The 16,368-nt window shown below is 28.2% G+C and overlaps 1 long non-coding RNA gene across 1 annotated transcript in view; it reads right to left on the bottom strand.

The window, feature by feature from the left end:
• Positions 1-10,683: 10,683 nt before the first annotated feature.
• LOC136080661 (uncharacterized) overlaps positions 10,684-16,368 on the bottom strand; it is a 12,746-nt gene continuing 7,061 nt past the window's right edge. Inside the window, exon 2 of the long non-coding RNA XR_010638586.1 lies at positions 10,684-12,318. This is a non-coding gene — a long non-coding RNA (uncharacterized LOC136080661). The remainder of the gene's footprint in view (positions 12,319-16,368) is intronic.

A 16,368-nucleotide genomic window follows, 5' to 3' on the forward strand; every position in this document is an offset into this window, starting at 1 on the left:
ACATTGGATTGAAGCTTGGCAATCACAAAAGATACCAAACTGTGAGAAGTTTACTTTATTTAGTGACTATTTAGTGACTATTTAGATTATTTAGTGACTATTTAGATTATTTAGTGACTATTTAGACTATTTAGTGACTATTTAGATTATTTAGTGACTATTTAGTGTTCTTATTAGTGCTGCAGCTGTCTGAACACATAAAGTTTAATTTAAGTGTTCAGACAGCTGCAGCACTAATAAGAACACTAAATAGTCATGCCTTATTGATCGAGGACTTACTTAATGATGGATATCACTTTGTTTTAACTGTGAGATTTCAAAGTGACCCATTAGAAAGGAGATTTGGACAATATAGACAAATGAGCGGTGGAAGATTTTTGGTGAGTTTAAAAGATGTCACTATTTCTGAAAAAATATTAAAAATCAAAAGTATAGTTAAAGAAAGTATAAACTTTGATGATAGTTTGAAAATGCCTCTTGAGTCAGAAAATAATTTAACAGATTTGAAAAACTTTCTTCTTGATATTGATAAAGCTGAGTGTACTCCAGAAATCATGACACTTGCACCAGAAAGTAGGGAAGTAGGTGCTCATATTGCTTGATATATAGCAAAGAAACTTAAAAAACGTTTTGGTACATGTTGTAAAGAATTTTTATGTTGTGTCAATATAGATGAAAACAATCCTGATCATACTTATTTAACAATTATTTCTAGGGGTGGTCTCACTATTCCTTCACCATCACTTTTGGATTATGTTTGCACATCCTTTGCTATGATTGACTACTCTTATAACAAAATAAAGAAATTTAAATTACATGCACGACAAGCTTTAGAATATTTTTTAAACCACTTCTATGACTCTTTTCAGACTTTTTCTTGTCCCATGCATGAGAAAATTGGGATAAACCTTGCTGGAAGAATTGTTATCAACATTTTTCTTAATAATAAAAGAATTATCTCTACCAGCGAAGTAGCTGTTGATCATGTAAAATCTTTTAAAAAGAAAAAATTTGAGAATGTTTAATATATTATTTATGATATAATTATTTTATTTTTTAATGAAAAAAGAAAAATATTTTAATATTTTTATAACTGTTCTTGTTTCTTACATTGTTTTTACTAATTCTAAATTTTAAAATAAAGACTCTTTTTATTTATTTATTTCCTAATAAATGTTCGTTTATTATCAAAAATTATGAATATATACAACTTTATTGGACTTTTTAAATTTAGAAAATAAAATAATTTTGAAAATGTTCAAAACGTATTAAGTTTTTGAAACATTACGATTTTAAAAACTGGCCTTCTATTTTTTTCTTCAAAATGCAAAATATCCGGCCGTATAAATAAAGTAGGCCATGCTTTTATTTATAAATGGTGTGTATATTTTGTTATTTTTTAATCTGTTTTTAAGGTTATTAAGGGGGAAGCCCCCCCCTAAACAGAAGAATTAAACATTTTAAACAAAATCAAGAACATAAAACATCAATATAATATGAATAAACAAAATCCTTGAAAAAAATACAAAATGGTTTTTGGTTGCCATAGTAACCACAAAAAACACATAAAAATGGGCAAAAAATGCATTCACACCGGCCGTAAAAACTAAATAACCGTGCAAGATCTCTTAAAAACCTTTTACCAAATGCTTCACAAAAGGTCAAAGGGTGTTTTAATAGCGGCATTTTCCTTTAACTAAAAATCTGAGTGATGTGTGAACATTTAAAGATGGCGAAAATATTTTCTATTAAAAGTAATAAAAATAAAAAAATCTAAACCTCAATTTAAAAAACTGTTTGTATTAAAACCTAGTTTATAATCATAGAAACAACTCCAGAAAATTTCATCAAAATTGGTTAAACGGTTCTTGAGATAGAACGGCCGGCGTGTGAAAAAAGACTATTTTGAGAAAACGCGAAAAGAAAAATAAATTAGCACATAAAACTTTAAAACTTTAGGTAAAACACAAACTACAGTTAAAATATCTAATAAAAAATATTAGAAACCTCCTGCTTCATACAACTTCCCTTCTTTTTCTTTTTCTTTATCATTTTTATTATGTTTTTTTCCACTAATAAATTTTCGTCACAACTTGTTTTTAGCAATATTCCTGTATTTGGAACGCGACAGTCGTTTATAGTTTAAATTTTTACAACCTTTAAGAGTATATGCTCCTGGAATTATGTCCAAAGATTCATAGACTAAAATCAAGGCTTTTCGGCCAATGTTAAAATTAGCCACTGCATCATAAACTCCGAATTCTAATTGGCTGAATGATACAAATTTCGTTTTAGGTAAACGCTCTCAGATAGTTCCATTAAAACTTTCGTTGGTATTTTGTGTCTTACCATGTAAGCACTTTTTTAAATAATCGTCAGCACTGAGTTCTGCAAAGATTGGTTTGATTTTATAAACAATGTCTAATGGTAAACCTGGTCCAGGTTTATAAGTATTTGTACCATTGGCTTTATCTGAATTATATTTGCACTAACTATCAGCTCTGACTGGGCAATGCGGAAAATGTAGATTATTCTCCTTGTTGGAGGCAACATGATAAAGTGATGCCAGAGTACCAGCTTTCATAGATGCTAAATCCCCTACATTAGCTCTAATTGTAATACCAAAATAACTTTGCAACCGATCAATTGTGGCATCTGTTAATTTACCTCTACCACCAAGGTTTTTAGTTTGTTTTTTCAACTTTCTTAATCTTGTACCTATACGTTTTTGATAATGTCCAACACACTCAAGTTTTTTTACTTCCAAACCAGGGTAGACATTCATAACATTTAAATAGCTCTTACTGTCCCCATCACCTAAATATTTTATGTAGCAAAGCTTGCGATCTGTAATAGAACGTTCAAATATTTTTTTCATACCAACTGGCTCCATACCCCCAGCAGACCCTTTGTAATCATATGCACACTTATGCACGTTTCTCCACTCAGCAAAATGTAAAGGTTTACTTTTCATTGGCGGAGGAATATTCATTAAAGAAGTGAATTTTTCAAGTCCTGCGTGACCATGTCCCAACGACCGCATGGTGTAAACAACTCGCTTATTTACGTTGTATCTCTACTTACCACTTTTTTTTGAAGTACAAAAATTTTTACGAAATAAACAATTTGAACATTTTAAAACTAAAAAAGAGGCGAGTCCATGTCGATCTTTCAAGTTATCAGACAACACAAGTGAGTCTTCATTGAAGCACATTGGACAAATGAGTTCTTTAAAAATAACAGATAACACTTCTATATCTATAATTCTATATCCAGACAGTAGAGTATTACAAGAAGTTTCGACTACATTAATTTGTCGTATTTTTGAATGTGATGGGATATTTACAATATTATCAGAAGCTTCATTTTTATTTTCATCACTCAGACAGTCAATCACAGTGTCATTATTAAATAAAATATTTACAATTTGAGTAGATTCTTTATTTACACTATCAACAACAACTTCTTCATAAATTAATGATTTTTTAACTGGAAAAAAACTACACCTTTTCCTACCAAGTTTAGTTCGACTTTTTACTCTACAACTTTTTGGCATTCTTGTTAAATTAAGTAACTTTAATCTGAGTCTGTTTTTGTCTCCTAATCTCGCTTACTTTTGCATAGCTGAACAAGAAGTATAATAGAATGTAGCATCCTAACTCAAGTTACGCATTTTAAAACAGCTTTTTTTTTTTGTTGTTGTTGAAATTACGACAAAAAATTACACTTTTGATATATCGAAACATCAACTCACCATTAAAAAAACTAAAATTTCTGCACTTTAGAATAATTTTTATCAAAAACAAATTACATAAATGAAATCTATGGTAATTTTTATGTCTAAAAAAGGTCAAACAATTTTTTTGTTTTTTTTATGATTTTAGGGGGAGTTTCCCCCTTAAAGTTTAATTTTTTAATGTTTTAGTTAATGAAACATGTTCTGTTTTGTAGGTGATGTGTTGGAATTGTTTCTCGACAAGCTGGTAATTTTATAGAAGCTGAAAGTAACCTTATTTTAGATATAAGTAAGTCGTTTTATATTTTTATTGACTCTGTTTTTGTTAGATATTTAATCATGTTTTATATGAATCTAATTTTTTAGTACAATTTTTTTGTCTGGTACTTCTTTATATTTTACGTTTGCTGTTTTTTTAGTTTCTTATTCAACAAATTTTTTGTACAGAATGTTTAAAAATGAAAAAAAGCATTTGATTGTTATTTTAAATTTAGTGCCATAGCTTATCACATAATGTAAGTTTTAAATTCTGATTTTTCTTTATCTTTAGTTTCAAAGTTTGTATTTACCTAATGTTATGAAGTTATGCATTTACTTATAGGTTGTTTAAATAAAATGTATTTGATTTTCTAAGTTGTTAGAAATTGCTGTTTGTATTTTTCTGTTATGGCTAATGACATGGGTTTCAAAGTGAAGGAGCACAATCGTCAAATTCTAAAAATGTTTTTATATTTTTTTATTTTTTAAACGTCTTTGCTTCCAACAAGGCTGCAAGCAACCACTATTAGAGCTAGTTACTGGAAGAGAAAAGATGAAAATTTTAGAGCAAGATAACGAATGACAGACGACTTAAAAGATTGCAAATTATATGAATCAGGAAAGCAGGATGAAGGAAAAGAATTCCAAAGAACTAATGTTCGAGGAAATAAACAAGAGGAAAAAGAGTTTTTGGAGCACTTAGGAACAGTCACATAAAAAGGATAAGACTAGATATGACGAGTAATGCGTTATATCTGGGGCATCATTAGAAGATCTGCCCCAGATATGGCAACGGTATTCCATAAAAGGCCCGATTTGAGAATAGAATCCAGAGTAAGAAAGTGTTGAGCTTGATAAAGAGATGCAACCGTAGCAGATGCTAAAGTACTTTATATCTACAATAGGCAATAAGATTTCCCCTACATTTATTAAAGGGAAGGGTTTACCCTTACCAAAAATGAATTTTTAAAAGTTAGAATGGGCAGTGAAAAATACTTAACTACATCTACAAATAGAAGTGGTATTTGAATGTTTTTAGTTTCATATTTTATTTAATAAAAATATAATATGTATATTTTAATTGATCTATTATACTAAGTTTTGTTTGTAAATAAATAAATTTGTTAAAATTTTTTTTTTCTTTTAGTATTAATTTATTTAAATATTAAGTTATGTTTACAAAAAAATTTGTTAAAAAGTTTTACATTTTGTTTTTACACTAAACACCATCAAAAAGTCAGCAAAACATGCAAAATATTAAAATGATTCGAGAGCTGCTGTGACAGTGTTTATGATTCTCCTTGTCAAGATAATATATTGTCATTAATAATTTTATGAATATTTTATATTGCAGTTAATAATTTTCATAACAATCACCAGTTATCACTGAATTAGGTATTCATAGGTCTATTAAGTACTTACTATTTAAAAGAACTTAAAAATCACTTTTGCACTGTGTATGTTCTTTATTGTGATCTTATCTGTTCAGATGTATCTTATTTGTGATCAGATGTGTCCTTATCTGTTCAAGAGAACATTGTTGTTTTTAATTAAAAAGATCATACTTATAAAAAAATTAACATTTTACTAAATTTCTTTTTTAATTTTTTGTTCGTTTTTATAACTATAACTGGTCGAATTGCAATATTTGTTTGCACCGATAACTATTATGTTTTGTTATTTTGTGTGATAGCTATTTTGTCTTTGCAATTAATCTTTGGCGGACTTTAAAACAGCGCACCCCAAAATCAGTAAAAAATGCAAGGTTTTGTTACGAAAGTAAAAAGTCAATTTTTATTGGCTAATAAATTAAATTAGACACGTTAAATTAGCCACGATTAGTCAAGATTTCTAGCTTACTTCAGAACACGACAACTTAAGCTAGATGACTCCTCTAGCTGAATTTATTGAAAGCATTAAAGAAAAAAGGTTAATTAATTTTCTCCATTAAAACAGACTAATACCTGTAAGTAAAGCTTGTATCTGAGGTCAGCAAATTACTATTCAAAGATTTGAGCGATTTCAAGTAAGTAACGTAAATATCATATTTATATATATCCTATTTCATAGCATTATATCATAATCACTAATATCATATTTAATACATGCCATATCTAATCAGATTAGTATTTAAAGTGTAAACAAGCTAAGGGTTTTTTTTTAGCTATTACCTTCTTTTTTAAGGAATAAAATTCTTCATAAAATCTAATTTTGTTAAATTGGACTTTGTTTAAGGTTTTTCTGGTTGGATTTGTTTAACTTTTTTTTTTAGAGATTAACACATTTGGCAATGCAGCGGTTGTAAGAAGACAAAGACTATACGAAGTGGTTTTTTTGAATGTTCAACATCTTAAGGCGTTAGTAATATACTTCAACTTAAGTTGTTATAGGTTTCAAAGGTCCGTGTTACTGGTGCAGCTGAGTTAGCAGGGATAAGCCAACCAACTTCAGTTAAATGATAGCAGTATTTTAGAGACATTTGCTCATTTAAAATCTTGATACTGATTTTGCAGCTTGAAGATAATGAAGCTGTAAACCAGCTGGGATGTCCAAGACAAATAGTTGAAATAGAAGAATCTTTATTTTTTAAAGGCAAGTATAATGTGGGTTACAATATTGAAAAGCGTTGATTTTTTGAGCTTATGATAATACAACTAAAAAAGGGTATTTGACTAGGGTAGAAGATCGGACTGCAAATACATTTGTACTTTAAGTTCAAACTTGGATTGCTTCTGGTTTAGTTATACAATCAGATGAATGGCCTTCCTACAATAACTTAAGCAACTTAGGCTATATTCATTCTACTTTAAACCATACCTCAAACTTTGTTGACCCTGAAACAGAGACGACCACAAACCACGTTAAGTTTTTTTGGTTCTCATAAGTTTGTTTTTGGTTCTCAAGGTGATATGAAATGGTCTAGGTTGGATGAGGCAGTATATAGGGAATACTATGAGTTTAAAAATAAAGATTTATGGCAAAATTTTAATATGTTCCTGAGTCACATTCACGATAAGTTATTCTCTTTGAATTATATAATCATAAATATTTCCATACTACTTTAATGTATGATTTTATATTATGAATTGTTAGAGCAAATATTCGATTTTTCTCAAATGATCACATACTGTGTAAAGCTGATGACAAGAAGAATATACACGGAAGAAAAGCTAAAAATAAGATTAAGAAAAAAGACAATTAGAAGATATAAATATAAAAAAGCACTATTGGAAGGACGTAACATAATTAGTAAAGATTTCGGATAAGAAAAAGTTAATGAAAGAAAAGTAAACTGAAGAACATCAGAACATTTATTTTAAAAAGCACTAATATATTGTAATTGTTTATTTGAGATTTAAAACTGTTTACACCTGTACATAACTTTTTGGGTAGAATTAATTCGTTTTTTTGTAAATTTTTCAACTCTTCACATAACATTTCTCAAATAAGTTTACGTGAATAATAATAAAGCTTTAAAAAAACTACTTGAAGTAATATAAACTATTATCAGTAGTATATGTATAAATGTGTAATTTTATAGTTGTAATTGTTTATATTTTGTTTGTAAAGATTTAAATTGAAGTTTTAAATTTAAAAATTAGTTAAAAAGTTTTTTCCCTTTGAGGTAGAGGTATACGTTTTTACGACAGGAGCCAATATGGCTCTTGACGTAAAAACTTATTCGGCGTCTTCAATCTGTGAAATACTCAGCATATTTGTCAATAATTTTCGTAAAGAAGATCTTTGTTGTTTACCAAGTTTGGGATGCACCGTTTTAAAGTCTTCCAAATGTTTTTATAAACAAAACAAATTTTTTCTTTTCTAACAGATTTTGATTATTTTTAACAATGCTCTAGAAAAAACATCAAATATAGGTAAATTGGTTTGCAGTGTTAATCTTTATTAATTTTACTTCTTTTATCATGTCATTATTACTATTTTTTTCATTTTAGACATCTTACAATGCTTTTACAGCATTTTGTAGAAGAAATAGAGGACTTAGATCTTATAAGGTGTGGGCTTAAGTTTAGGGCAAAAGAACCCCTCCCCCATCCCCACCCTTATTTTCTTTTTTAATATAGAGTGTGGATCTTGTAGAAAGTAAAGTATGAGGAGAGAGAGTGGTGGGTAAAAAAAATGCTTCATCTATAGTTAGTATTTATGTTTTTAGTTAACCTACCAATTGTTAATTGATAATGCAAATTTAGTTGAATTTTTTTTTTAAACATATACTTTTCTTTATATAATTTGTTTTGTTATTATGTATAAATAGATTGATTTCCTGTTTATTCACGTGGTGTATTTTTTAATTCGGTTACTTTTTTTAGATTAATCAGATAATGCGTTTGTTCAATATAGGTATGCAATTTAAAACTATTGAAACGTTATGTTTCGTTAATTTGTTAATAAATATGTAAATAAAAATAAATTTACTGTTAGGCATTTTTTTGAAACCATATTTCGTAATGATTTGTATTTTATCTATGTGAACGAAAGTCTATGCAATTATCTAACATAGGATGTCTGCCAGATCAGGGAATTTAGATTTCTGCAAAAAAATTGGGTAATAATTAAAGAAATCAGGTTAAACTTTAGAGAAATCACGGAAAATGGCTCTTCATTAAACCTTTTCAATTTAAGTAAGTTTTGTATTGTACACGTAGAATAAAATTTTATTCAGCAAAAAGTTTTATAAACTTATCTTAATACTTTGAATGCGGGTTGTATAATAGTTTATATTTTTGCAATTAAAGAGATTTTTTTCAAAAGAATTTAAGCCTGGTATTTCTGAAGTTGAGTTTTAGTAACTTTAAATTAAATCAGGGAAAACAGATAGTGGATCAGGAAAAAATCAGTGAAATCCACCTTAAAATATTGGCAGACACCCTGTAACATGTAAACTTCAAGCTATGTAAATTATTAAAAGTTATATCCAATTTTACCGATTTACTTTTACTTTTTGTTTGCGGCAATATCTCCTTAAATTTGATTTAAAACATTTTTATGCCGTTTTATATTGTTTAATAAATAAATGATAAGTTTTTCGTTTATCAAATAGTGTTAAAAGATGAAAGTATAGCATGCCAAAGAGGTTGAAGTGCTTTGCGTGGGTTTAAATTCTTTTGTTTCCACTTTATTTTTTTTTCAATCTTTTCCAATTTTCTAGAATACAAAGTAAAACATTTTTAAAGGCCTATAGATATTATATGCGTATCATATATAAAGATATTATATACTATAATAAACAAAAGGGAGAGAATTTTTTAAAAAGCTTTTTTAAAATTTCTAAAACATTAAAAAGCTTTAAAAATTTCTAAAAACATAACTAGACCGTTAAAAATTTGTTAAGCATGTCATGATAGAGATACTTAAGTTATTGATGTGCTTTGTAATTAGTTAAGTTTGCAGTTAAAGAGGCAACTTTCTTTCTTGTTGAAAAAGATTTTAGATGCAAACTTAATTTTTTTTTTTTAAATAAACGGGGCAAGACTCCTAATAATCAGCAGATCTGAAAAAAAATATTAATAGAAACTTATCAAAGAAAAAAATAACCCCGTCCCCGTTTTTTTTTTTTTTTAATAGAAATTTGTAGAAGTTATAAAGTATTGAACATTTATTGCTCAAGTATTGAACATTGATCACTCAAAAGAAAGATCTTTATATTTATATAATTTTTTTAAATTATTGAAATAAAGCGAAGTTATTAAAATGGTTGGTGTGGAATAGACTTACTATAACCAGTATTATACGGGTCATGATAAGTCCGTTGTTCCACATAGTCAAAGTCATCTCGTATCTTTTGAAACCTTTTATATCTATGGCAAATAGTTAATTAATTTCAAGCTGGTGTTCTAAATATTATTTAGACTGGTAATAATATTCAATCCTTTGATAAATAGCAACGTATACCGAAACAGTTAAAGTTTTTAAAAACTATTTTCAATAAAAATTTTTCTTTATAACTTTAAAATGTAAACAATGAGTATAGTTTTTCTATTTTTATATAGTTATTTTTCTACCTCTAACTAAAAAATATTGAAGTAAGGATTAAGTATAGAAAAGGTCGGTGTGGAATAGATTCCCAAAACCCGTGTTTTACGGGTCATGACAGCTAGTATATCTTATTAAACTTTTTTTTTCTGTAAGTTTTTTAGAATTTTATAACATGAAATAAATTTTAGGTTAAGTTAAATAGAAATTACACAATTTTAATTTTTTTTTTCCAAGGAAGGGTTGATTCCAACGGCTCCAATTTAATTGTAGATAAAATTCGAATTACATAACACTTAGGCGAACAAAAGGCTTGTTTTAAAACATTATCAGTGCTGTGTTACATAAATCAGTTAAGTTACTCTCATTCCAACACTTTTCAAATATTCTTTCTCAATGCATTCATTCCAAATATCTTGATATTGTGAAATTGTATTTAATTATTTTTCTCTTTAATTCCTTAAGAATTAAGTTCTATAATAAAAACTCATTTCGATATCAAAACAAATGAAAAACTTTTTTTTAATTTAAAAATAACACACATCTTAGAGTAAAAAAGTAATTTTCAGTTTTCGAAAACATGATTAAGGGTCCCAAGCCAGAAAAAAAGCTGTAGAAAAATTCTAAAAGAATACACGAACAAACGTACATTGAAAGAGTGTGGCTTTGTTATAGTGAAAAAAAAAAAAGGCATATAATAACTCTACTATTATGTTTATAATATTCGGTCTCTAATATTATATTCATATTTGTGTAAGTTCATCAAACATGCTGGACAAGTTTGATTATGGAAAATATTTTAGCCACTCTTGAGCTGTTGGGGAAACACAATAAGACCTTCAGCTCCATCTAGAAGTGGTTTCTCAAAACCAAAAACGAGAAACAAGAATGCAAGCGCACTGTTTGAGCTCAAAATACCATAATGAACTCAAAATGAGTTCAATTTAGCATGTGGTGAAACTGTTTTTGTTGCTATTATCGAAGAGGTTGACACAGCCATTTATTTTTTCATTATTGTTGATGGAATTCCGGACGTGTCTCATACGTAACAAACCAATTTCGTTCTTTGATTTGTCCGCCTAGGATCTGAAATCCAGTGGATAGTAAAAGAGCGTTTTCTGAAGGTAGAAAATTTGGAGTAAAAAAAGATTTCTGATATTGCGAAGTTGATTAAAGACGTTTTGGATCAAAACTGAATTGATTTAAAGAACTATAGAGACCAGGGCTATAACTGTTGTTTTACGTAAGAGCCGTATTGTTAAACGAGTTCAATTTATTATAAATAATAAGTATGTACAAATATGCGATAAACACAACGAAGATATAGCAGATTACAGCTTGTAGTTAAAGAGTTGCTCGAATCCGTTGTTGCTTGATAAGTTACTTCAAGAAAGCGTGGCTTCAATAAGCACGCTATTTATACGTATTTCCAAGGGGGAATTTAATTGTTTTATATAAGCAGCCAATCCAAACATTTTATATTTATGACGATTTGATTTGCCCAACACTCTCGCCACCAACAGTAGTCACAAATAGCTGAATGTTAATTTCATTCACAAACGTAATTTCAACATAGTCAAATTTATTTTCTTCAAGTAAACATAATTTATTAACTGGACAATTCAATTACATAATTTTTCCAGCAGAAACACATTGTACATTTGCTGAACGCACTTGTCCGTCCGTTAACGGTAAAAGTTTTTCAATAATGTCTAATTTCCATATTCCTCGAACCAAATTCGAATCTTGGATTATCACTACATTGCCTTTATATATAATATTTTTACTTCCACTTTTATAACTTTTATGAAGTTCGTGGAGCTCTGTTAAATATTCACTGCGCCACCTATTCCAAAAATGATCTAAAATCGAGTTTTTATATGCAACGCGCTTTTTTATGTCCATATTTATATAACTGTTTTTTTTTAATAATGTTTCTGAGCTTATTCTTTTACCAAACACAAGATGATTAGGAAATAACAATTCGTCTCTCGGTTCATCATACGAAAACGGTAATGGACAATTATTCGTAATGACTTCGATTTCTGCTAGAATTATGAGTACTTCTTCGTAAGATAACCTTGCAGTTTTCAATATTTTTCTGAGAATTCTTTTGACTGAACGTATCATACGTTCAAAGAATCCTCCCTACCACGGAGCGGCTGCAACATTGAAAGGCCATAAAATGCCTTTTGAGGATACAAGTTGTTGTGTTTCATCGCCTGTAAAACACGATTCATTATTGGTAATAATTTTGTAGGGTGCGCCAAATTTGCTAATTAGTCTTCGAAACCCTCAATTACACGCCAAAGCTGAACAATCAGGAGCTAAGTCTAAATGTATAAAACGTGTACTAGCACAAGAAGCTAAAAATATCCAACGCTTAAATATATATTTTTCACAAATATATGGTCCACAGAAATCAATTCCTGTGTACTTAAAACATAATCATCGTTTACTCTACTTTAAGGTAACGGAGGAACATCAGGATAACTATAAGTTTTGCCTTCGTACCTTTGACAGAAAAAACATTTTTAAATTAATTTTTGAAACAAATTTCTAACTTTTGGAATCCAAAGTATATTCTTAACTGGTTTAGAGTTTCTTTTACGCCGTTGTGCTTAACACTTTTATGACAATGTAAAATAATTAACTCAGTGAAAAGACTTTCCTTTGAAAGAATTATTGGAAATTTAATATTGTAACTAATTGGAGCACTTCTCAATCGCCCCCTACAATCTTATTATTCCTTCGCTATCAAAGAAAAATCCTAAATCATTTTTTAGTTGTTTATAGTTCTAAAAATTATATATATTTTGTTGGATATATTTAATCCAAACTATTTTGGCAGTTTTAATTCAAAAGAAGAAAGTAAAAGATTGTATTTTTGTACTTGAGTATATTTTAAGCAAGATACGAATTTAAAATATAAGCTGTTACTCGTATTAAACGGGAATATGAATTAAAATAAGCAGTTTCGATAAATTTTAAGTCTATGAACAATTCATTAGTTATTAGTAATATTTTTGTTTTCTCTGGAGGGTTTATTAATTATTTTTGATCAAAGGAAGGCCAAATCTCTGAAGATAAAAAAATTTGGGTCCATTAAACCATAACTGGTTATTAGTTAAATTTTCAATACAAGCTCGCGATATAATATCCGCAGTATTATGATCTGTCTCAACGTAATCCTAAAAGGAAAAGTCAAATAAATCTCTAATTTTTTTGAGACGATTCTGAATAAATATTTCATACATTTTGTTAGAATTTTTTATCCAATGTAAGCAAATATAAGAATTTAAATATAATTGAATTTTAAAAATAAGAATGATTGATGAAAGTTCCTTAACTACTTTTGACATAAGTGTTGCAAGCAGTAAGCAACCTATTAATTCTAATCGAGGTATTGTATATTTACTTAGCGAGGCTATTCAAGATTTTGAAGTGACAAGAGAGGAACCCTGTTCGTTCTCATTAAAAATACATCTTAAATATATACAACACCCAACGGCTTTTAAACTAGCATCACTAAAACCATAAAGTTCAAATCGATTGCAACTTGCACTCGATTTCGAAAAAAAATAACTTATAGGTACATAAATCGACTTTACAGAACCTAAATCCTTATAAATATCTTGCCATACTTTTAATAAATCTTATTTAATCTTACAATCCCATCCTATTTTAGATATACAAACTTGTTTAAATAGAATTTTTAAACGCATAATTACTGGGTTTATTAGTCCCAAGGGATCGAAACTTGCTGTAAAACTAAGCACGTCCTTTTTATTGGAAAAGGGACGGCAATCTTAAATAATTCAAAAAACGAAAAAGTAAATAAATCTAATTACTTGTTCCATATTAAACCTAACACTTAAGTGTTTTTATTATAACACTTTAGTGTTAATATTTTGACTTATCTAACTCGAACAAATTAGATTCAAATTTTCTCAAATTAAAAGCACCTTAACCTAGCCGGGAACGACATTTCCCGCCTAGGTTAAGGTGCTTTAAGTCCGATCTTAGATTTATTACTTAAAACTTGCTCTACCGTTCTATTTAATAATTTTTCTTTTATAATATCATTATATGAATCACATAATTTAGCATTATTTAAAAACTTTTTTTCTAATGATTTGAATCTCTTTAAACATAAATTATAATTATCGCATAACAAAGGATGATTCTCTTTTAAGGGTAGTTCTACAGTATACTTATTATTTTCAAATTTAATGCTTTTGCGAAAATGTTTGACAACTAAAAAGTAACTAATATTATCTTTGCTTTTATTCCAAATAGATGAAAACCTATCTTTTAAAAACGTTTTATCATTATATAATTCTGCTTCGACTTTTAAAACATGCGAAGACAGAACAGAACAATCTACTTTATTATTATTCTTAACCGTGATAGGACCACTGACTAAGTATCATATTTTAGATTTTATTGCAATTGGGTCTTCAAACCCTCTTATTATCTTATTTTCATTTATTGACCAATAGCTTTGTTACTAATTTCTTAATTTTGTTACTAAGTTTTGATACTAATTTCTTTAGAATCTATAGTTTTTAAACTGAATTTTTTACATAATGAAGGCGTAATGTAACTTAATTAGGAACAGTTGTCAAAGAGAAGCGGTGAGTTGATGAGCACAGCCCACTTCCACAAAGAAGAATCAAACGATTTTGGGGTGAACGTATTTAATGTTGCTCTTGACACGCTGCTCCAGCAGATAAGATACAGAATGGATACAGCTCAAAAGATAACGAATATGTTTTTGTTCACATGGTGTTCTTCACCTCCTTCTAGTGACGAAGAAAAACTTAGTCAGAAAGAAAAATGCGTAATGATGTAAAAGAAGAGGAGTTGATTGAAGAAATCCGTTATGTAGATGTTCCGAAGCAATCAAATACTTTTAAACAAATAAAATCTCTTTCTTCCATTAAGTTGCTTAACAGAATCTACCAGAAAGATCTTCAGCCAATATTTCTTTCCATCTGCATTTTGCTTCGCATTTTTAATATTAAATTTTGCTTTGCTTCGCATTTTTAATATAATAATGGTTTCAGTGGCTGAAGGAAAGCGCTCTTTTAGTAAGCTTGCTCTCATCAAATTCAAATTGCGATCAACAATTACTAAAGAACGTAATGATGTAAAAGAAGAGGTACTAACCTTATGATGATTTCAATTGAAAATAACATTGCCAAGACTTTATCGCACGAAAATGTTATCTCTAGTTTCGCAAAGAAGAAAGACCGCAAAGTGAAACTAGTGTGATCTGACTAGTCTTCATAATTATTATTTTATTTGAAGCTGTATTTGCATTTTTGTTTTATCATATATAACCAAGTTAACTAAATATTAAGTGTTTATGTGCAGCAATAGTAAATACAAAAATAATTGTTGTTTTCATTAAATTGTAATGTGATAGTAGACATACGGACAATAAACAGTGAAATTCATGCTTAATTCATTATACCCAGGAATCCAAAATTTGGGGCACCAAACAAAAATTGACCCTGGGCACCACAAAGCCTCTGTGCGGGCCTGTATATATATATATATATATATATATATATATATATATATATATATATATATATATATATATATATATATAATAATTATGTATATATATATATATATATATATATATATATATATATATATATATATACATAATTATTAAAATTTATTGAAAAACTTGCACCTTGATTTATAAATTTAAAATGCGGATAAAAAAAAATTTGATAATTTTCAGGGTCCCCATTGGCCCAGTTTTGACTACTTGATGCTAGACAAATCAAATTATTAAACTATATCTGGTTCACACAGTCCTTAAGAAGTTGAAAGTTATTATACGCAAGCGCAATATCTATTACAAACATTTATTACTTTAAAAATAGCTACGGTCTTTAGCTTCAAAGAATACTTTAAACTAGCAACAATATAGTTATAAGCTTATGCAAAATGCAACATTTGTATTTTTTTAATAGAATTAAATTTATAGAAGTAACTGATTTTTTGAAAAGCAAATGATGAAAAATAACATATATATACTTGAGCATATTTTAAAAAAATGGTTTTCTTTAACATTAACCTTGTTGCTAAAAGTTTATTTTGTTTATATTTCCGAAACTTTTTAAAAAAAAATCTTAGCATAAAAATATATTATTTTTGGTTTTTAATTTATGTATACCTTATTTTGATTTAGATTTTTTCTCATATCCGAGAATTCATTTTTTTTCAAAATTAATGCATAGTTTACCTGGCGAGACCTGTCTTGCTTTTATATGTGAGAAATCATACGTATATGGATTGTTGAATAAATATATGTATGTAATTATATTTAAATCAATAACATTTATATAATAGGTTTGAAA

The sequence above is a fragment of the Hydra vulgaris genome, chromosome 05, assembly GCF_038396675.1.
Source record: "Hydra vulgaris chromosome 05, alternate assembly HydraT2T_AEP".
Lineage (NCBI taxonomy): Eukaryota > Metazoa > Cnidaria > Hydrozoa > Anthoathecata > Hydridae > Hydra > Hydra vulgaris.